This window comes from Numida meleagris, chromosome Z (genome assembly GCF_002078875.1).
Source record: "Numida meleagris isolate 19003 breed g44 Domestic line chromosome Z, NumMel1.0, whole genome shotgun sequence".
NCBI classification, from domain to species: Eukaryota; Metazoa; Chordata; class Aves; order Galliformes; family Numididae; genus Numida; species Numida meleagris.
The window spans coordinates 18,401,046-18,425,300 of NC_034438.1; the positions used below are offsets into that span (position 1 = coordinate 18,401,046).

The window sequence follows — 24,255 nt, forward strand, 5'->3', positions numbered from 1 at the left end:
TTGATAGAGCAAATTCTCAGCTACAAAATACCATTTTTCAACATCAGCACTGTTAGCAGTGCATTTTTGCTAGTGATGAACAAAAGCTTGCATGCCATGCTCATGAAAGTCTACACCAGCAGAGGTGACCCACTGTCACCACTGCTGAAACTCACCATGCACAGCCTCACTGTGCTCACATCCACTGTTTGGGCTCCATCAACATTCAGCAAGTGTCGATGAATGTCAATGGGTGCCATTTTTGCCATGGAGAGGAGTTCAGTGATGCACATTTGCTTCATCCATGCTTCCATGTCAGACGCCATTCTGTCAGACTGCCCCTCTGCTGCCGTCTGTCACACAGCAACAACATGTAACAGGATATTGGCAGGAAGGTTCAACCTCTACTTCCATACTACCAACATCTGCCTCTGACATTGTGGGCCTACATAATAAAACAGGCAATACTTTCAGAGCAGCCTTCATAGTTGTAGTAGGATAGCTTTTATATGTAAATTATGAAATTAATTCATAAAATCATAGAATCATAGAATTGCTCAGGTTGGAAAAGACCTTCAAGATCATCAAGTCCAACCACAATCCAGCCATACTACCCTAACAACCCACCGCTAGATCATGTCCCTGAGCACCACATCCAAACGGTTTTTAAACACATTCAAGAATGGTGACTAAACCACCTCCCTGGGGAGCCTGTTCCAGTGCTTAACAACCCTTTCTGTAAAGTGAAGTTTTTCCTGATATCCAACCTAAACCTCCCCTGGCGCAAGTTGAGGCCATTTCCCCTTGTCCTGTCACCTGTCACCAGTGAGAAGAGACCAGCCCCGCTCTCACTGCAATCTCCTTTCAGGTATTTGAAGAGAGCAATGAGGTCTCCCCTCAGTCTCCTCTTCCCCAGACTAAGCAGCCCCAGTTCCTTTAGTCTCTCCTCATAGGGCATATTCTCCAAGCCCTTCACAAGCCTTGTTGCCCTTCTTTGGACCTGCTCCAAATGTCACCTGCTCCAGCACCTCAATGTCCTTTCTGTACTGAGGCGCCCAAAACTGAACACAGTACTTGATGTGGGGCCTCACCAATGTCGAGTACAGGGGCAGGATGGCTTCCCTAGTCCTGCTCACCACACCATTCCTGATTCAAGCCAGGATGCCATTGGCCTTCTTGGCCACCTGGGCACACCGCTGGCTCATATTCAGCTGACTGTCCATCAGCACACCAAGGTCCCTTTCTGTGAGGCAGCTTTCCAGCCACTCCTCCCCAAGCTTGTAGGGTTGCCTGGGGTTGTTGTGACCAAAGTGCAGGACCTGACACTTGGCCCTGTTGAAACTCATATGGTTTACCTTGGCCCATTGACCCAATCTATCCAGGTCCCTGTGTAAAGCCTTTCTGCCCTCTGGCAGCTCAGCACTCCCTCCCAGTTTGGTGTCATCTGCAAACTTACTGAGGGTGCACTCAATCCCCTCATCAAGATCATTGATAAAAGAGGTTGAATAGAAGAGGCCCCAGCACTGAGCCCTGGGGGACACATGAAGTAATCTGCATTATTATACCTGATTTTCTGGACTCTACAAAGTAAAGACTCTTGAACTCAGGCTGAATAATTGTTGTGTTAGTAAATATCCACTCTAGGTCAGAAAACAATAGAGGTCAAAGAAAAATTAAATATAAGAAAACCATATAAATATAAAATTCTACTTTCTGTATAAGTTGGTAGGCAATCTATTGTAGAAATTTATGAGAATGGCAACCAGTTATAAAATTTTGACTTTTCAGAATTCTGAGGAAGTTCTTTTGTGAAATTATAGGGTTTTGGTTTTTTTGTGTGTGAAATTATAGGCTCGGGACCTCTGAAAGAAAACCATTAAAAAGGACATTAAATAGTGCACTGTGTTTACAAAATCAACTAAAAGTACAATGCAGAATAGAAATGTCTGCAGAAAGACTGAAAAATATGAAAAATATGAGTTAAACCATTCAAGTAACAGATCCATATTTACCTTAACAAGGATTGCAAAGATTGGTATAGATAAAGCCTGTTACACTAGTTAACAATATTTTAAAAAGTACTCTTAATTCTTTTAAGTTCAGAGTCCTTTTTGTTTGTTTGTTTGTTAAAAGCTGAATTTAATTAAATGTAGTTTTATGTAGTAACTACATGTTCAAGTTCCTGGTCTTTGAACTGAATTCAGTTGTTCCTGTTTGACAACAAATCTAGTTAAGATGGTGAATTACACAGGGGAGAAGAAGCTGCTAGTAATGTACACACAGCTCATTTTCCAGTAAAAAAAAAAGAGGCATATTCTGTGTCTATCCCTCAATCTGAAAAATGCTGTTTCTCCAGCATGGTATTTAACTTGTTTGCACACTGTAATACAAAAGCTAATGCTCGAATGAGGCTGGAAGGGATGATTTAGCAACTAATCACCCTGAGAGCCAGGATTTCCTGACCATCAGGAGCAGTGTAAGTTGCAGATCTGCCAGAGGCATTTGAGAAGGAATCAGGGATTGTGATATGTATTGGAGTTGTGTGCAAATCCAGACCTGGTAATAGTAGCTGCATTTCTTGTAACTGGGGCTATGTTTTTCAAGTGGAAATAATCTATGTGTTCTGCCCGGTACTGTCACTAAATCCCTCCTTCATTTTCTTCTTTGTTTCTTTATATTTAAAGTGCTTTTAAAAAATATTTTCTGAAAAGCATTTTCTCTTTTCTTTTTTTTTTTCCTTTTTGTTCTTTTTTTCTTTCAGAAAGTGATAGCATAATTTCGGGCAAAATTTTAACAGCAGGAACGCTTGGATCTAAATGAGTCATTATTGATCACTTTTTTTCCACTGCTTCCTTGTGGCAAGGTTTTAACAGCAGGAATGCTTGGAACCAGCTGAAGTCATTATTGATCTTTTTTTTTGCCACTGCTTCCTTGTATTTGCTATGCTTCTCAGAAAGGATATCTGCCCTCTGTCCTCCAGTAGATGTACTTTTGGGCAGCTCCTGGAAAAGGAGGGAAGAAAAGCTTCTACTGGAAGTACAGATCAAATAGATATTTGATGACCTATTTATATTTTCCTAATTTGCAGTGAGGTCCAGCCTTATGTAATCAGTCTGTTTACAGAACTGTGAATTTCAGTGCTAGCCCAGGACTGGGCCCAAATGTCCATTTAAAATGAAAATTTTCAGGCGTGGTAATTCATGTCCTAGTAAACAGTTAAAATCTTGGTCTATTTTATTTACTGTTTTGCTTCTAAGTCAGCATCGCTGTTAAAAATTCAAGATCTAGTCTTTTTTTTCTGATTACAGATTTAAATTGCAGATTGGCTCATTCTGCTTTTATTCTAAATTTAAGTAAGCATGATACAGTAGCGCAACTCAGATGTGGGGAAAATATTGCCAATTTTACACACTTATCTTGAACAAAGTCTGTCAGCAGCCCAGTGGCTGTCCTCCAGTGCATAGATTGCATCAAATGCTATTGAGTTTTGCAGCAGAGAGGTTTATTATTACTTTGTTTACTGTTTGTGTTCATACGAATTTATTATGCACTCCATTTTCGTTATTGTTTCTTTTTAATACAGATTGGCAGTCTATGAAGTTCAGGGATTTTACTGTCTGTCCTGTTCATTAAGGCAAAAATCTATAAAGGCACTTATACTTGCAAAGACCCATTGTAGAGGTCTAGCTCCCAGAGTCAAAATCCCACACCTGGATTAGGCAAATGCATTTCCTGGTGCATTCAGGGAGCTGAACACATGGGACCAGAATTTAAAACAGCCAAATGATGCCTGGCCTGAAGGTCTGGTATTTGTAAAACAGCATGGGAAATGGAGAGAGGCCTGAAATGGGAACGTTTATGATGTCAGAATTCACCACATGAAATCATCTGCTGGACTAGGGTGTTCCTGTGTTCTCTTTCCATGCTGACAAACCAGTGTATTCCTGTATTTTGAAGGTGATGGTTGTTAAAGAATTTACCCCAAACTGGAGAATTCAGTGCTCACTGCTGCCAGAAGTCAGAGCCAATGTTCTCATCTCACGGAGAAGTTCTAACCTGCAGGCTGGAGATAAGTTTTCTCCTGTTATGTCCGCCTGAAGCTAAGTCTAAGTGATGAAGCCATGAGAATTCCTGAGGTCAGAGACAAAAGAGGGGATTCACTATAGGAGTGCAGCCATGTGTTAAGATCACTTTTCTAAGCAATGGACAAAGAGTCTTCAAACCTTAGGGTGAGCAGGGCACTGAGCAATAGAGCCTGGGTTTTTCTCCTTCTGGGCTAAGAGCTAACTGAAGTTATTATACCAAACAAAACAAAACAAGCAAAAAAACTCAGCACCATAGCCACACCAAGACAGTGGTTTTCATTAGAAAATTGTCAGTAGCTACAGTGTCTTGTGCAAAACTCAACATGTCAGAAGCAGCTTAAAGGAAAATTGCTTGGGACTTTATGCACAGAAGTCCCTAGTTTGTGGTTTCCAAATATGGTTGGATATAATGAGAGTGAACCTTGACAGACACAGGCAGGTAAAAGTTTTGCACATGTGCAGTGACGTTATTGTCAGGACTATCACAATTTATAAAATGAGCATGTACAGTTTAAACTAGGCAGAAAAGCTCTAGATTGTATTATTGGTACCTGTATTCTTTAGCAGACACTAGTATTTCATAGAGCATTATGAATATTGTCTTCAGACTATGGTCAGTATTTCTTTAGGAATTTGATTCCTAGGTCAAAGTTTGGCTCCTTCATCAAAGTTGTTACACAAATTCATTTCAAGATGACAGAGATTCAAATCTCAAATAGTCCAAATTTTCTCCATCCTAACTTTTTTCTGATACACATGATTTACATATGATGAAACATCTTCATGGGCTTTTGAACCACTTCTGCAATCCAGGAATTATTAATTCTCATTTAAGAAAAGGAAATGATTTCTTGACAGTATTTTCTGCCACTTTTTCAGTTGTTAAATAATTCTAGGAGTCAACACTTTGTATGGAAGAGATGATTCCAACCTAACCACTGTAATTCATTTAAGGTAATAGTAATGAATTTGTGGCTTGTTTTACCTTGAAGCTACTAGCTAATTCTAAAAACATAGGACTCTCTAAATACAGTGTTTAAGATTGTCCAAATTCTTTCGCTGGATCAAATGTTCCACACCATACAGAACTGTCAAAATTCCAATGATAATAGTACTTCCTAGATTTTAAAAGAGAAAGTGCAATCACATATGTGTGTGATACTTCTGCAAAAACAAGATATTACATCAATACTGTAAGTATTAATAAGTTAAATTACCACAAATTGCAGGAAAATGTTTTTAGATAGTCAAATGAATATTACCTATATCCACAGCTGATATTAATTACAAGGATTAGAATATTTGTTCTAACTATCTTCATCAAATAAGGACATCTTTTCTGTGTTCAACTGCACATTGGATGCATAGTTTGAATGATCTCACTTATATTAATGTAATTTATAGACTGCCTTCTGAGAGAATTCAGCAGGGGTTGGGAAGGTATGCAATTCACAATTAGATTAGTTTCAGAGTGCCACTTCATATTACTCATGATACGTACCTTTGCATAGAAGAGATCAGAGAAGATATCTGCTTTTTGTTTGCAGCAGGACTCCCTCTGTGCATCCTGTTTTTCCAGGTTGAGCAGAGGCATAACTGGGCGGTCTGCAACAACTAGTTACAAGAGATCAATGGATCACTGTAAATGTATCAGAAAAGCAGTATAGAAGAGGGCTTAAATGGAGTAGGGCTGGAAGTCTTGTGTCTGAGCTTGTGGCCTGTTCACAGTGGAAGAAGACACATGAGAGAATCTGTTGAAAGTATAGCAGCACAATACTAAACTGGGAGGAGATGTCATCTCCCTTAAAGGCAGAGAGGCCTTGCAGAGAGATCCTGACAAATGGTAGGGCTGGGAAATCACCAACTGCATGAAGTTTATTCTGAACCTGTGACAGAGAAATCATACATTTATGTACTGACAATGGATGAGAGCCTGGAGAGCAGGAAAGGAATCTGGGGATTCTGCTGTCATCAAGTTGAATACAAGCCAGCAGTGTGCCCTGGCAGCTGAAAGGACCAACCATATCCTGGGGTGCACCATGCCCAGCACTGCCACCGGCTGAGGAAAGGGGTTGTCCCCTCTGCTTCTCACAGGGAGCAGAGGGGCTGCGCTGAGCACTGCTCTCTGTGGACAATGACAGGGCCCGAAGGAACGGCATGGAGCTGTGCCAGGGGAGGGGCAGGTCGGGGTTAGGAACAGGATCTGCACCAGAGGGTGGTTGGGCACTGGAACATGCTGCCCAGGGCAGTGGGCGCGGCCCTAAGGTGCTGGAGTTCAAGGAGCGCTGGGACACTGCTCTCAGACACAGGGTTGGATTTTGGGTAATCTTGTGCAGAGCCAGGAGTTAGTCTCAGTGATCCTTCTGGGTTCCTTCCAACTGGGGATATTCTGTGATTCTATTCTATGATTCTGTGGATGAACAAATGGACAAACTATCAAACTAGAAAGCAGAAGCTGGTAACAGTCCGGTGTTGTGACATGCACAGCTTTTCTCCCTTAATGCAGTGGCATTTGGTGTACAATCAAATCTACAGTATCCAAGTGGCATTACCCAAACTGAGAAATTCTGAGTTGTCATACATGAGCAGTGGCTGCCAGCATTGACAGTAGAAAATGAAAATGAATGAAGAAGTTCTTCCATAGCTGGAAGTCTGAGATAATACACTGGAGCTAAACAAGGAGGCCTCTGCAGCCAGAAGTGTAATTTCCTCTTATGTATAGCAGTAGAATTCACACTGCAACACCTCCTCATTACTGCCGTCACCAATTATATTCTGAAGGTAAAGTTTATTATTTTGAGTTTTTCAATCTTCAGCAACTTGTGTAAATGTTTCTTTTGATATTCATTTAAATTCATAGTACTGAATCCACAGAAAAATCTGCAGCAGATCTGATTCCTGCTCGCACTACAAAAAAAATGCAAATTAATGTGACATCTTTCACAAGAAAAAGACACAATAATTAATTCTTAAAAATTCATTGAAAATCAACAGCTATCTTGTCTGGTTTTGTATAGGTTATAATTTGGATTAATTCATCATGCATTTTATATAATAAATAACAGAGGATATTATCTCCATTGTTGTTTCCCAATGACGTAGATCCAATCTATAAGTATTCTGTATGGTTAGTAAAAAATAAAATGTAGACATGCAGGATTCCTATTAGAAAAACTTAACAATGGTTTTGCATAAATAAGCATTTTTAACTAGTATTTTTCTTCAAATTTGGTCTTTATGATAAGTAGTTTTTATAAATACTGTCAAATTCTTTCATACAATCCAGTGAATTATCCATTACACATCTCAGAGTGTTTTGTAGGTGATACAGTAGTGGTAGACATAATTGTTATGCAATTTGTCATTGTGTTACAATTGCATTTTCTTTAGTAGAGGAAAGATTTGTCATGATCATATGTGGAAATTTTTACTATTTTAGGAAAAAATGATCTCTCAGTCACCCTTCTCCGGAAGAGAAAGAGTAGCAAGGGAAGAGGAAGGCTGACCTGGTAAGAGGTGTTGGATTTAACATGCACAAAGGACCTCTAAGAAGCAGAGAGAAGACAGAGAGGACAATACATCATGTTTCAACTGCAAAGCATAGCTGTTGTACTGAGCACTGAGAAATAAAGACAGAGACAGAAAGAAAGAAAAGGAATAAAAGAAAAAAAGTTTTGCTTTAGTCTTCGCCATTGCAACTTCTATTTTATTTACAGAATTAAAACAAAACACAAAGAAACAAAAACCACAAACAACCAAGCAAACAAACAAAGCAAACAAACAAAGCAAACAAACAAAACTGAGTGTCCTGAGTGACCTTTTGTTGCACCAACATCATGGCATATGTATGACCCTAAGCCATCAGTCAGGACGCGTTTTATCAGTTATCACCTATGCCTCATGAAGTTTCAGCCAGTTGAATCTTCACTAACACTAATCATAGTACAGGGATCCTGGAGTGATCACTGGAGGAGAAGACAGATAGTTTTTTAGGCCTTATTGGTTGAAAGTATGCCAGCTAGCTTAGACATTATACTCCTCTACTATACACTTTTTTGGTAGAAGTTAGCCTAAACTGTCATATATAAAAATAGAATTGATGATTTTATGTTTTAAACTGTATGCTTTTATTTTAAAAAAGGGGTTTATTTTAGACTTCTGAACAACAACAAAAAAGAAAATATGATGAAAAAATAGATTTGTTTACATATACTTTTCTGCTAAATGTTATTGGAATGGATCTCACGTTATTTTCAGGAATTCTTCCAAAGACTTGTTAATTCACATCATGTTCTAGAAAATACTGAGTTACTCTGACATTCCAGTCTTTCTATTTTAAATAAACATGGTATCTATTAAAAGATTTGAGAGGAAGGAATCATTTTTGTGGTAAGTGATTGTGCTCCAAGTTCCATTAAATTCTGCTGTAAGATTAAAATCTTGCTAGGCTATGTCAAGTGACTAAATTAAGTGTATTTTAGTTACCATAATTTGTGATATATAAGTATTAATTAATTATTGATTGACTCTGCTATTTCCCTATACTACATTGTCAACTCTGTGTAATAGCTTATTAGGAAATGTGTACACTGGAACCACTTGAACTTTATAGTTTCTGGTGATGAGTTTGTGTAATCTTTCTATAAATACTTGAGTTGTTTTTATTACTGGTAGGTGAGCTTTGGGAAAGATCTAGCATTGAAACAAACAATTAAAAAAGTATACGTTTTCTTCAGGATGAAATATAAAATTAATTATAGTCAAAACAGAGACACATAAGTGTAACACTGTATTACAGATTTGGATACCTGGAACTCCTGTACAGGCCCAGAAAAGAAGCTTGTTTTTCATAAATTTGGTGAATCTGTAACTTCCATCAGAGTTGCTGGACACTTTTACTGGCATAAAAGAAAATGTACAAAACAAAGCACTATAGTACAGACATCTTAGCTAAAATAGTGTGTCATTACAAGTCATATTTTCATAATGCTGAAGATTAAAAGGAAAAAATTGGGAGAAAAATCATGTTTCGCACGTTCATTTGTTGTCTCTTCTCACAAGTAAAGGTCACTTTGAAACCTGAAGTACATTTCAGTGTTTCTAAGACTGGGTATAATACCCAGGTTTAAGTGCTGAGCTCTGTCATCTTGTAAAATTGTTCTCTTTGATAACAGATATTTGGAAAGGGTTACTTGCCCCCCCAAGTAAGCATCAGGTAGACTTAGCAAAATCAAGAACTTCTCTTTGAGCTATGTACTGTGGACTGAAAAAGGAACCTGCTGGAGCTTATAGGTAGCTGACTAATAAACAATTCTGGCAAATTATCCTCCTCTTAATTTTCTGAAGCAGCATTCTTTGAGCAGTCCTATATGTCAGTGGTTTACTTGGCACGCCCAGCCTGATGGCTGCAGATGGGTTTCACCTGTCTCAAAGGGGGAAACAAATCCTAGCCCAGAAGTTGGCAGGGCTCATTCAGATGTCTTTAAACTAGGTATGAAAAGGGAAGGGGTTAAAATGAGGCTTGCTAAAGATGAGTCTGCAGAAATGTTGTCTGAGTTGAGGGTGAGGCAAATGGCTCTGATGAATTGCATCTACACCAATGCATGCAGCATGGGCAACAAACAGGAGGAGCTGGAAGCCATCGTGTGGCAAGCAAACTATGACTTAGTTGCCATTACAGAAACATGGTGGGATCGCTCCCATGACTGGAGTGCTGCAATGGATGGTGATAAGCTCTTCAGAAGTGATAGGCAAAGAAGGAGGGGCAGGGGTCTGGCTCTCTGTGTTAGAGAGTGTTTCGATGCTGAGCTCAGGGCTGGGAATTACAAGGTTGAGTCTCTGTAAGGATCAGGGAGAAGGAAAACAAGGCTGACAACCTGGTAGGAGTCTGTTATAGCCTGCCTAACCCTTATGAAGAGACAGACAATGCGTTCTACGAGCAGCTGGCAGAAGTTGCATGATCACCAGCCCTTCTCATGGGGGACTTCAACTTCTCTGATATATACTGGAAATAAAATGCAGTGCAGAAGCAGCAGTCTAGGAGGTTTCTAGAGTGAGGGGAAGATAACTTCCTCATGCAGCTGGTATGAGATCCTGCCAGGAGAGGTGCCCTGCTAGACCTGCTGTTCACAAATAGAGGACTGGTGGGAGATGTGGAGGTCATGAGCTGTCTTGGGCAAAGCGACCATGAAGTGGTATAGGGTACCTGCTTTAGCAGGGGGGTTGGACTCTATGATCTCTTGAGGTCTCTTCTAACCCCTGCAATTCTGTCATTCTGTAAATGCTGAGTTCTCAGTTCTTGGTGAAGTCAGGAAGGGGGTCAGCAAAACTGCTACCTTGGGCTTCTGAAGGGTGGACTTTGTCATGGTGTTATCTATGGATCTGTGTCTGTGACAGGGGGACAGCAGGCCCACAAGCCCACCAGCCCAGAAAAGGGAGAAGGGAGAAAAAAAAACTGTCGGCGGTTTAGGGACCAGCCTGGACCAGTCCCATGACTAATGCGGCAGGGGACCTGCGGACCCACGCTCGGGGAAAAACAAAGGGAAAAGGGGAAGGGCAGGAAAATCGTAGACGGGTCTAAAATAAAACAGCAGCAACAATCTGAGGAGGAACATTAATTTACTAAATATGATATCAAAATTGAGGCCAATAAATCAAAACAGAGAGAGTTCAAAGCTGAGATTCTTACTCTGTAAGCTGCAGGGGGACCGCATGCTTCTCCGCCGCATACGAAGAGAAGCTCCCACTCCACAGGGCAACTTCACCAGCCCCCTCCAGACGCAAAGACCCCTGGGGCATGCAGCTCCTCCCCTCCCCCTCGAGAACCAAGCACCCAAAAAAGGCAGTTCGCAGAAACCAGGACATTAACTCTTTAACTGCCAGTGCTTTACGTGATGTTATGATGTGGAATACTGACAACAAAAAATCACAAAACCATGACAGTCTTCGTACTAGACTTTGAACTATTCAGGACATTGGTGGGGAGGGTCCTTTGGGATTTAGTCCTGAAGGGTAAAGGGGTCCATGAAGGCTGGATGCTCCTCAGGAAGGATGTCTTAGAGGCACAATAGCAGAATGTCCCCATGTGCCATAAGATTAGCTGTAGGGGAAGAAGAGTGGCACGGATGAACAGGGTACTTTTTCTGAGGCTCCAGAAGAAAAAGACAGACTACCTCATGTGGAAAAAGGGACATGCAACTCAGGGAGAGTACAAAGAAGTCGTCTGGATACGCAGGGAGAAAATTAGAAAGGCAGAAGCCAAGCTTGAATTCAACCTGGCCGCTGTAGTAAAAGAGAATAAAAAACTTTTTTGCAAATATATTAACAATGAGAGGAAGGCTAAGGAGAATCTCCATATTTTACTGGATGCATTGAGGAATGTGAGGATAAGGAAAAGGCCAAGGTTCTCATTGCCTTCTTTACATCTGTTTTTAACAGTCAGACCAGTTATCCTCAGGGTATTCTACTCCCTGACCTGGAAGTCTGGGGTGGGGAGAAAAATAAACACCCCACGATTCAGGTGGAAATAGTTAGAGACCTACTACTCCATCAGGACTGTCACAGGTCCATGGGAGCAGATGGGATCCACACAAGGGTGCTGAGGTAGCTGGCGGTGGTGATTAACAACCTGCTTTCCACCATCTATCAGTGTTCTAGGTCAACCGGAGAGGTCCCAGAGGATTGGAGGCTTGCCAGCATGACTCCCACCTACAGGAAGGGTCAGATGGAGGATCCAGGGGACTACAGGCCTGTCATCTTGACCTCAGTGCCAGGGAAGGTTATAGAACAGATCATCTTGAGTGAGATCACACAGCATTTGCAGGACAGTTGGGATCAGGCTCAGCCAGCATGGGTTTGTGAAGGGCAGGTCCTGCTTGACCAACCTGATCTCCTTCTATGATCAAATGACCAGCCTGATGGATGAGGGAAAGGCTGTTGATGTAGTGTACTTAGACTTCAGCAAAGTCTTTGACACTGTATCTCACAGTGTTCTCCTAGAGAAGCTGTCAGCCCGTGTGTACCATGACAGGTACACGCTTTGCTGGGTGAAGAACTGACTGGAGGGCCAGGCCCAGAGAATGGTAATAAATTGAGTTAAATCCGGCTGGTGACTGGTCACGAGTGGTGTTCGCCAGGGGTTGGTACTGGGGCCACTCCTGCTTAGTATCTTTATGGATGGCCTGGATGAGGGGATTGTGTGCACCCTCAGTAAATCTGCAGATGACACCAAGCTGGGAGGAAGTGTCATTCTTCCAGGGGGTAGGAAGGCCCTACAGAGGGATCTGGACAGGCTGGATAGCTTGGCTGAGGCTAATGGGACGAAACTCAACAAGACCAAGTGCCGGGTCCTGTACTTTGGCCACAACAACCCCAGGCTTTGAGCAGACTGGCTGGAAGACTGTGTGGAAGAAATGGACCTGGGGAAGTTGGCTGGTGGTTGGTTGAACATGAGCCAGCAGTGTGCCCAGGTGGCCAAGAAGGCCAATGGCATGCTGGCTTGTATCAGAAACTGTGATCCCAGCAGGTGCAGTGAAGTGATCTTCCCTCTGTATTCAGCACTGGTGAGGCTGCACCTCGAGTACTGTGTTCAGTTTTGGGCCCCTCACTACAAGAGAGAAATTGAGGCCCTGAAGTGTGTCCAGAGAAGGGCAATGAAGCTGGTGAAGGGTCTGAACCACAAGCCTTGTGGGGAGAAGCTGAGGGAATGGGTGAGCTGAGGCTTAGGGGAGATCTTATTGCTCTCTACTACGACCTGAAAGGAGGTTATGATGAGATGAGAATCAGACTCTTCTCCCATGAAACTAGCAATAGAACTAGAGGGAATGGCCAAAATTGCACCAGGGGAGGTTAAGTTTGGATATTAGGAAAAACTTACTCCGAAAGAGTCAGGCACTGGAACAGGCTGCCCAGGGAGGTGTTCGAGAAACATTTAGAAGTTGTACTAAGGAACATGGCTTAGTGGGGAAATATTGGTGGTAGGTGGACAGTTGGACTGAATGATCTTGGAGGTCTTTTTCAACCTTGGTGTTTCTATGATTCTATGATATTAAATCATCAGAATTCAGAGTTATTTTTTTCCCCCGTATATTTGAGGATATGCCAGGAAAGAACTCCTTTCTGGGATGAAGTCCTCATTTTTATCTCTCTTTGTTCAAGTCTCCTCTTTTGCTGTCAGTCTTTCATGTCTGTCTCAGTGGCATTGTCAGCTGATGGATGATGATTCAATTATGTTTGCACAAAAAGAGAACGTGTCCCACAGCTTAATCAAATCAGGGTAGAAATAATTCTCATCTTTTATCTAAGATCAAACAATATTTGGTTGAGATAATGCAATTTCCAGTTAACATGCTATTCAGTGTTATATTCAATGAAAAGATTTCTGGGGCTTCTTTTCAGGTTCCAGCAGCCAAAGGCAGAGAATGCATGCAGAGAAAATACTCATCCACCCCAACCAATGTCCTCTCCAGTGAAAGAGGCCTGGAGAGGCACAGTTAAGGAACCTGAATGATATTAACACTGCTTGGTACTTAACAGATGTCCTATCAAGGGATTAAGTTGGATTTTGAAATTAATTAAGTGTAATTTGCTGTTAGAACAGATTCCTTTGATTGGATATCTTCTACATTTAACTTTGTATTTTACTTTCTTCAGTAAATACTATATGAATCTGAAATAATTATAGACTAGTATGTTTGTCTTTTTCATTCCTAATCCTGAGCTTAACTCTTCTGTAAAATGATTTTCCTCTTTGTTTATGCTTGGTGAAAAGTAGATATATATGGGAACAATTGTGATTTGATACATTCCTTTCTCGTCATGTTCTTATGAGGGAAGTCAAAATTCTAGGATCATAGGCAAGATTTCACAGTGTCACAATTTTGCTATCTTTATCCATGATATAAAGACATAGTACTTACAAAAGATTTGCCAAATAAATCTTTGCATTGTAATATGAATATAATATGTAATTATGGTCATATTCTACACATATACATTTATATCTGTATTTTTGTGTATATGCACAGAAATATGCAGCTGTGTGAATATATTGTTTAAAAATTAGTGAAAACTACTACACATTTAAAACCACTACTGTGTGGTAGAAGACTGGCAAAAAATGGAATAGAGCTCTACTAGAATATCATAGTTTCCAGGAAGCTGCATCTTTGTTTTAACGAATTTTAAATTAGAGAAGAAATAGAACCATGTGTAAATTAAAGCAGAGTTCTTGCCATCAAACATCTTCTATATAGTCAGTGCTTCGCTGCAAGCGTGCCCTTTAGAAAATTATTAGACTGCTCTTAGACTACATATAATCCCAATGTCTGGTTTTGTAGTAGTTAGTGCTTTCATTTAGCTCTGATTGTAATACTTGCTACAGTTTTCACAGCGGGTCATTTTACTACTTCCACTGGACTGTAATTTCCTATCCTTTTATGACGCATTACAACAGAATAACTCTTAATTACTGGAAAGGTATCTGTAGTTTGAAAATCACAGCTGAAGCACTAATTATAGTACATCATATGTGGTCTAAATCTTACTGTTAGAAATTATTTATAACTTATGTTTCATTTCATTAAAATATTTGCATTGAGATCTTTTCAAATAACATATGGCAATCACTTCACCTGGTAATAAATATAAGAATTCCAGAATGTTTCTAGAAGGAAAGGTGCATTTAAATCAGGCTTTTTACCTTAAAGCATCAAAATCTTTTCATACTGTTTTTCTTTGGTAGTCGATTGAACTACCAAACTGATAGAATTGTCCATGTTATGATCAGCATAAGTGTGTTTGGATCTTTCTAAAAAGTTAATTAATTTACTAGTAATATGAGCTAGGATTTCTGCCTTACTAAATACAGATTTTATTATTTAAAAGAACGAATAGCATGGATGTAATGTAACTACTAAACTTACACAATTGTCAATGGTTTACGGGCGTTCGGCCCGGTTCCATGACAAAGGGGACGGGGGACCCACAGGCCCACGCCCCGGGAAAAGGGAAAAGGGTAAGGAGATGGCCCTGAGAGCAAAGAACAGCGGCAACAATCTGAGGAGAAACAAACTAATTTACTAAATAAGATATCCGAATGCAAAACAACACACTATAATACAATATAATTACAATTTGAGCTGATAAATCCAATACAGAGAGAGAGAATGTCCCAAAATCAAGGTAGGCCTTACTCTACTACCAACGATAAGACAGCTGGAGAGCGAGGTGCTGCCAAGACGAGAGACGGCGGAAAAAGGAACGAGGTCTCGTGATCTGCAAGTTTTTATACTGCGAGCTTTTATCTTTTCCCTCCGGCTGGAAATGGTAACAGAGGAGCAAAGTACCGTGGGGACTGTAGTAGTCCTTCTCTTCTGAGAACCAGGTACATTCACTACATGATGTTATGATGTGGAGTACCAATAACTGAAAATCATAAAACCATGACAACAATGAAGAAGTCTTTTTTCTTATATTATTCTGCTTGAGAATTTCATGTGGTTGGATCCCATCAACAACTGGTTCACGTGCTGATTTAAAAAATAAACCCAAACAAAATAAAATCACCACTGTAAAATTAGAATCTCTCTGAGTTTCTAAGAAAACTTAGGAATCTATCTGTTTGGATTCTGAAAGGATCTCTTGTATTTAGGTGATATAATTGAAGCAAATCTTCAAAGTAGTCACATAAATTCTTGGATAAAAAGGCAATTCTTGTGCCTCTGTGTGTGTTACACTCTGTAAATATGGACATGTGAACTAGAAGATGGCCTCAGAGTCAGGTCCACCAAGTCCCAGTCTTTTTTAGCCAGTGTTTCTATGATTCTGTTTCTCCCTGCATTTCTACAGCCTGTGATTTAGAACCTGCTTCTAGTGGGAGTTATTTTATGGTTTTGGCCAGAAGTTCCTTGATGTGTTTTATTCAATTACTATTTTAATGAATACAAATCTTGTTGTTTCTTTTTTCCCCATTTACTACCTCTGTGTAGCCAGCAAACTGTTATTCATGCAAAACAGTTAAAAATGATCATCACTTGAAAATGGTAAAGCATCAGCAGTTTCATATGCTTTTTCCAAATGTATAAACACAAAGTGTTAGTTTTAGAAGTTATGTTAACCTTCACCTCTCTTTCTCTGCCTAAGCCTAAAAAAAATTTCCTACAAAGTCCAAGAAATAATCTTAGTTCATTTAAAATTTGATTCTGGAATGTGGTATCATTTGAGTTCTCATCCAGCAAAGTACCCAAAAGTCTGAATTCCTGTTGAAAGTTCATTCTTTACGTAAGGACCTTTGGATTTGTATTTTTTTCCCACAGTGCATGAGCCTACTCCTGTATTTATAAAGTTTGCTATATGTTATTTGAAGAGCTGTTTGTAGATTGTCTTGACAAGCAGGCACTCATAAAGCTTTAAACTCTCTCCCCTTGTATGGTGAGGTGTTGCTACTGCTTTGCTTGCCTGATCTTTTTTGAAATATACACATAGTAGGTAGGTAAGATCCTTCTTGTGGAAGCACTTCTTTTCTTCATATATTGTTTTTTTGTTGCTGTAGTTTTTTAAGAAACTTTGAATGAACATATCTTTCCTTAAACTGTTGTTGATATCAGTGTGGTTCACTCTTCTTTGAAAAAAAATGTATGTCAGATTTTCTAGAAAGATTTTTATGGAAGTATTTTGACAAAGGTTGATACTACATTCTAGATTGTCAGGATAACTGTATTGCATTAGACCAGTGGTTCAGCTAGTCCACTAGTTTTTCTGGGCTGGTTGCCAGTAATAGATACTTAGAAAAATGGCTAAAAAACAGTTAAGTGTATTTCCACACTGTAAATGCTTCCCGTCTTTTAGCTTGCTCAGGCATGTGAATTTGCACACTCATACCTACTTACGTGTCAATTTTTTTTTCTCACAAAGTTTATACTTTGCACAGAAGAATTTACTGCAGTTTATTTGGCAGTTGACAAGTGTGCTGAAATTGTATTGTCTTCAGGTACTTAGAAAGTAAATTCCCAAATATATAAGGCAAGTAAAATAATTGTTTAGGCATTTAAAAATCCAGTGCATCAAATATATCTCCAAAAATATCTTTAGTATCTTTACATGTTTATACTTTGGTGAAATCGGAATCCAGCTTGATGACCTCTCTTGTCAGAGGAGGAGACTTTTGTCAGAGGTGTTTGCACAGAGGGCCAAACCTTTATTAACAAAATTTGTATAGCATTTTTGAGATGTGTGATAATACTTTAAAAAAAAAAAAAAAAGCAGAATAACTGCCCAAACCCATAAAATAGCCTTGTGCTGATCAAGGAAATAACTTCTAATCTGTTAAAAATTTCCTAATTGTTTCAAAATTACCTTGTAGAAAAATTTAATGGAACTGATAGTGACCATTTCTGAGGGAGAAATAGAGATACAGTGTTCTGAATTCTCTTTCTATACAAGCAGCAATTGCCATAATGCTGGTATGGATGCCAGCTATAGTGTCATTGTCTATTGCAGCGATCAGGACTCTGAAATAGATGCTGTATGTAAAAAGATTAAATTTCTAATTAGAAGAAGCAAGAAATATTAATAGGTCGATAGGTGTGGTAATTATGCTTTCTGGTGAGACTATGTTCGTCTCAAAAGTTTGAGCTTAAAATTACAAAGAGTTAATTAGAATTGCTAAATATTATTATACGTATGCTAAACACATAACTCTCAACCAGTTTGAGCTAAAAAAGAAAAGAGATCAGAGGCCAAATTACAAGGCAATTTTGCTGAAATCTAGTGTAATTATTCCACTTTATGTCAGAACTCCCCCTGACATTTTTAACATCTACTTACAGCTCTCTCTTTAACAATTTACTGTTTTATACTGGAACAACATAAAGTTCATGGTTGGCTGACGTGTGTTACATTCTGTCAGCTTCTGAGATGTTTTCAGGGTAAATAAAAATTTCTTTGTCAGAGTGACCTGTGCTCTCTTGAATTATATTTCTTTCATCAAATACCAGTACAAACAAAAACCCACCATACCAAGTCATATGGTAGACTGTATTATTAGTTCCATTTAGCATCTTTAGCCTTTTTTTTTTTTCTTGAAGAGATTCTTGCAGTTCTTCTGGTTTATCTAAGAAGTACGTCTTACTTTGATGACACTTATCTTTCCTTGTGACTACAATACAGTTTAAAGATTCCCCAAATTAACAGACAAATCCCACCTAGGGAAAGATAATACTAGCAGCATACTGGTGACAGTGATATCTTTTTGTTAATTTTTCCACAACTAATCTGAATTAATTTAAAGGCAGGCAATAGTAGATTTTCTGGAGTCCTGTAAGAGTTGATAATTAAAGATCCACTTTGAAAGAACTAAAGAAGATATTCAGAATATAAAAGGTTTAGGGACAGCTTCTTGGTCTTTCATGTATCACCTTTGTTTCACAAGCCATCTGGATAGAGTGGTGGACTCCCGTGCTGTAAAAAAACTTTTTAGTTCCTGATGGCTGACATTATCTGTCCTGTGCCACCTGTCCTTTATCCATCTTCCCCTTTAATGCAGAACCACTTTGGACAGGCTCAGCTGAATGTGTTGAAGATGCTAGAAGAACTCACCTGGGACATGACATTAATGATTCTGGCTAGCTGACCACATTGTGTAATATTTATCACTGCAGAAGTAAATTACTAATCACAGATATCTGAACCTAGAAGGAAAAAAAATAGAGAAAAAAGTTAAAGAGAAAAGGAAATGCTATGTTGATGGGGAACTCAAAAATCTAACTCACAGCCACATATCAAGGAATTGGTGGTGACAGATCATTGGAGAGCAAAGGAGTTAAAACGGAACGGAAGAAAGGAGAGTTTGATGAAGGCTGTCCTGTAAACACAGCTCTTTTTTCATCTTAGCCTTAAAATCTTAAGGTATCTTCCTAATATATAATGTACCAAGACTTAACAGAATTTCTTCAAGTAACTTGGATGTCTACTCTAAAAGACAATGATTCTCTAGAAGTCAGTGATGCTCCTTTTATATCTCAGTATCCTGACACAGCCATAGAAAGAGATGATACAGAAGTTACCTAGAAAGTTCACTACACAAGGAAACTTCCAAAAGTATCTCAGTGGGATTGAACTTGAACAATGCCTGAACTCTTCCAGAAACAGTATATTTGCAGTCTTTTGCCTAAAAAAGGTAGAATGTGACATGTTCTGTGATACAAAATGTCTCTTTTTTTTTTTTTGGTAGTTAACTGAAATTCAAAACAATTTTGTGTAAAAACCTTGAGTTGATAGTAATTCTGCTGACCATTTAAATACATTTTGTGAACTTAATATTCTGCACAGAAACACATTCTTTTAGTCTTGGGAAAGTTTGAAAGGTCATTAATATTTAATAAGAACATTCCTGGAGATTTAAACATGGGGGTTTATCACAGGGAAAAGCAGAGGTGAAGAGACAATTTCTGGCAAGTGTGCTTGGTTTGTGGCTTAACAATGTCCTTTGAACTACTAATTCAAACTTTTATCTGAAAGAGTTACAAAACTCTGCTCCTAAAAAAAACTGCTGGAACAAAAATCTGCTAAGCTTGGTGTTGCCATGAGGGTAGAATTATGTTCATAGCTCTTAATAGCTAAGAGGTACCGTTAGCTAATCAGTGGACAAGGATTTGCATAATCTTGTACCATGATGATAGTATTACGCAAATTTGTGCAGAGCAATGAGCTGCTGACATAGAGCTATGATCAAAATGGCTGGCCAAACTTTTCTCTATCCATGGAGTTCACCCTCATCCTGATTAATAAGAGCAAGTTGATTAACTATGTGTAATGAATATTAATAGAGGAAACTGTCTTCAAGATGCAGAATAGGACATAATGACAAAGAAGAGAGTAATCTGAAAGCTTCTTACTCATATTTTCTGAATAGCAAGTTCTAGAGAGAAGTAATTAATCCAAAGATGTATAAGTATCTAATCAAAGTATAGAAGTGAGGCAGAAGGCATAGTGTCATTCCAATATATCTAGGTGATGCTCCCTGCTTGTGTCTTAAGTCATCTTAGTTTCTGAATGTATATTTTAGCCCATTGTTTTTTACCTTTGTTGTTAAATGAAAGGCAAATGCCTTTCAAAAATGATGAGAAATCAGGCAAAGATGTAAATGCTTTAGCACTACTGTAAAATAAATAAAAAATAAATAACAACATCTTTGTCATAAGGCAGCCACACAGCCATTTTTTAGACCACCAATTGCTTTGTGGGTTGAAGAGCCAGTTTTGAAACAGTCAAATTGCAAATACCAAACAGCAGTCACCAGGGCAGAGATAAGGACTGTCTCCTTCATCTGCGCATGAGACATCTCTGCTTCTTGTTTAGCTATTAGGCATAAGTCTCATATCACTGGGACTGAGTCTGCTGCAAACTGTCCTTACACCACTGTATGTACGATGGACGCTGGCTAGCTTCACAGTTGCCAAGTAGACTCCCAGAGGCTAAGGAGACTAACTGGTGAGTCTGAAAATCGTCAATAGTGTGCTCAAGTGTCAGATTTCTAAGATGACCGTTTCTTGAAAAATTATTGTTGATATAGCGATTTTTTGTGTGTTCCTTTCACACACAAGCAGATTGCTCTGATCCCTTCAAGCTTTACCAGAATTCAGTGCCAGGCGTTAGTGTTCCAAGATTAGCTTGCTAATTTAGCTGCTGTTCTTGTATAGTCACAGAACTCCGGGAGCAGGAGCTTTAAAAAGCAAATATGGCAAGACCAGGAATATCACACTGTTTTCCTTCCAGACTGATAATAGCTGCCCGTAGAACAAAGATTCATATCAAAACTTTGCTGATTTTGTTTGTATATAGCATTTTTTTCAGCATGGTTCTCTGTTGTCTTAATTTTTTTTTCTGAAAAATATGAGGAAATTTCTAAAGCCTGATTTACAAGTAATTAAATGTAACAATAAAAATATGAAAGTATTCAACTGAATGAGTTACAGCCTGTAACTTTTGATTTGCCTTTTAATTTTATTCAGAAAAGATACTTGCATTATTACATGAATTGCAAATTATTTTGTAAATTCTTGATTTCTACCATATGTTTTTGGAGCTGAACTTAAAGTTTGGTTCTGCAACTCTCTCCTTAAAATAGAAGAAAATATATTCTAAAACTAAAATCCAAGCCTTTCTAGAAAGAAAAATACTTTGTAGGCCATAACATGAAGCTTTTTTAAAATACAAAGTGGTACTTGAATAAAATTAACCTGTTTTATTTTTTAAGAAAAGCTGGGACCCACTGATTTAGCAGTGTCCAGGAAACACAGAGACATGCTACTAATACGGGAGGGAGACTCAAAATTTGACTCTAGAATGAATGGCAGCTATGCTGAGCTTCAAAGGAGGAAGTGGTTCAATGGCTTTCGTAAGCTATGTGTTTTAGGAAGGGGTGGTAGCTGGACTGCAGAGAATGAACATTTTCTGCAGGTCTTAAAAATAAAGAAAAAAAAAGACAATAAAGAACAGGAAAGGAGAAAAATAGGAAATCTGAACGGAAATGAACTTCAGGCACAGTTACCAGCTGGAGGGATGTTCTGAGAGAAAGCAAATCTACAAAGTTCCTACAACCCTGGCTTGAGTTTTCTGGGAGCCAAACTGTTCCTCTAGGAGAAGCTCTGCCATACCTTCAGCCACCAGGACAGACCTCCTGGAGCCATTTTGCTGGGCGCATATGGAATATTGCTTCTCTCCTCAGCTCTGCTCCCAGCTATTTCCAGCTGGCCCTGCCATGCTTCCACAGCCCTCCTATATGATGAATGACCTGCCAATTCGGATTTCAGGATGGGTTATAGGGTCTAGCATATAGCTCTAGATTATGTGTACAGGCAGACTGAGTAGCTAGCTTTTTAAGTTCCAAATGTTTTGTTTTTTTTAAATATGTATATATGTAGATAGACACATGCACACGCACACACATGATCAGAATTCCAGGGAAACCAAATTCATTAGAAGTCTGGAAAGAGCTGCTGAGAGGAGATAGGTACACAATCAAGAGCTGAATTGGCAATACACAGTGCTGTATTTTGTCTGCATACCTTAGCTAAAGAAACAGGTTTGAAATGTTTTCCATTCCAATCTGTAAGTGCTCATATGTGTCTTTCTGTGGCCCCAGTGATTTCTGATGGAAGTGCTCTTTCCTGAGAAGCGATGCTCCCAGAACAGTCTGCTCATTTTGCTGCAACACTTCTCCTCTCTTTTCTCATTCTTTATGCCCTGCTCAGTTACTTATGCTGTAGACCTGCAGCTATTCTTCCTGGGTGACTGGCAGCAGGCTTTGGATGGATTTGCATCTGTCCATACCCAGAGGAAGATGATTTTTGCAGAGATTGCCCCTTGCCCCTCTTTGAAAAGTGTACATACTGATTTTGGGTTTGTCGTATTTCCCTTTTTGTATTTCATTCTCTGAGCTCACAGAGATCCCTGAGGAAAGATCAGAGCTGCTCAGGAAAGAGCCAGTTTAGATTTCATTCACTTACTGCCTCAAGTTCTTTTATGTAAAAACAGGAGAAAAGAGGGAAACATACAGTCCCTTTGATGAAGTATATAAATAACCACTGGGAAGTAACAGCAGGAAAGAAACATGAAACTCATAAAGCAGCTGCAGTTCTTGATTGCTCTGCCAATTTTGTTTAAGTTCACAGAAAATATTGACCTGTAAAGTGAGAATTCACCCAATTCACATTTCTTATTTTATCTTTCTGTTTGCCTCTCTCCAAATGCTGTTGATGTGCATCAGAGATATAGATGATGTCGAAGAAATCTTCTTCCAGTACTACCAATTTTCTGGCACAAGCTGTATTGTGATGTATGTAAAATTTCCAATGTGGGGAAATGAATCTGAGATGACATTTGTATGTTTAGCATACAGTGCAGAAATACAGAGGCATAGAGTCACTCAAATGTGCAATAAAATCAGTTTGTGTTTTCCAGACTGAATTCCATAATGACAGCCTCATTAAAAGTTCTTGCTGCCAAATGTTGTTTGCTTTCACCTTCAAAAATGTCTACATTAATAATGAGTAAATCCACTTGGAAGTTATTTACATAAAGTATTCTTTATGTCAGTGATGCAGTGGTAGGCAAGGCATAGAGAGAGCACACACTCAGCAAATTAATTCAGAAAGGGACAGATTTAATGCATTACTCAAAATCGTTGGTATAATTGAAGTATATGTTCTAACGTGGCAGATTCTGGATGATATCTGCCTTAGCAGGCCTTGACAGTACGGGGGATTTAATTCTGCTAAATTAGTTCAGACAACTCTGTATTGCAAGCCTAAATGGTTATTATTTTCAAAATATTTATAAAAACCAGTGTTTCTGTGTTTTGTGTTTTGAGACTTTCTAGCCCCATAAATGCTTATCTTCAAGTGCAGATCAGGTTATTTCTTCTGTGCCCGCTAGACTGCTGTCTCTATGTGTTTCTGCTTGCTCAGGTGAGTATTACATTATAGCTCTCCACTCCTCTGCAACCATTGCTGTCAGCAGCTAGTGCTTTTCCCATACTCTAAAACTTCCAACATTATGACAGTTACATAGTAATAATGAGAATCTGTAGGACATTTCCCAATTATTCAAGACTAGCTTCAAGGAAGAAACACATGACAAAAGCCTTGTTAATGAAGTTACTGTAAAAATAACTTATCTTCATCTAGAATTATCTTGCTCCAGATGCTGTTTGCTACATATATGGGAAAGGACAGGTGGTCAAATATGTACCAAATTGGTATCTTCACCACGAGCCACAAACAGGTATTTTGCCCACAACTGATACCTCCACCATTCTTCTTTTGTTGCCTACAGATACATATGCCTCGGACAAGATCTTTACTTACAGAAAAGCTTTGCTGATTCCTTTGGCTGTCAGCTGTTTTTTTTTGTCAGGGAAGGAAGGGCATGGTGATGCCCTCTCTGTTAACAAATGGATTGATTGTGAAAAGCTGCCTTTGTGAAACAGCCATGATCACATTGACAGATTGTAGGTAAAAAATTAAGGACCAGACCAATAGAGAACATCTGGTGGTCAGGGTCTGCTACAGGCCACCTGATCAAAGAAAGCCTCTGGATGCACCTTCTTGCTTCAGCTACAAGAGGTGTTGTACTCACAGGCTCTGATTCCGATGGGGGATTTCAGCCACCCAGATGTCTGCTGAGAAAGCAA

At 39.2% G+C, this 24,255-nt stretch overlaps 1 protein-coding gene and 1 long non-coding RNA gene across 2 annotated transcripts in view; both read left to right on the plus strand.

Annotated features, from left to right (window-relative positions):
• Positions 1 to 24,255, plus strand: part of RAB3C (RAB3C, member RAS oncogene family) — a 148,598-nt gene that overhangs the window by 46,551 nt on the left and 77,792 nt on the right. The window lies entirely within an intron of this gene.
• LOC110390050 lies at positions 3,444 to 9,094 on the plus strand. Its single transcript, XR_002433506.1, has 3 exons — positions 3,444 to 4,115; positions 6,571 to 6,845; positions 7,504 to 9,094. It is a non-coding gene; the product is annotated as an uncharacterized LOC110390050 (long non-coding RNA).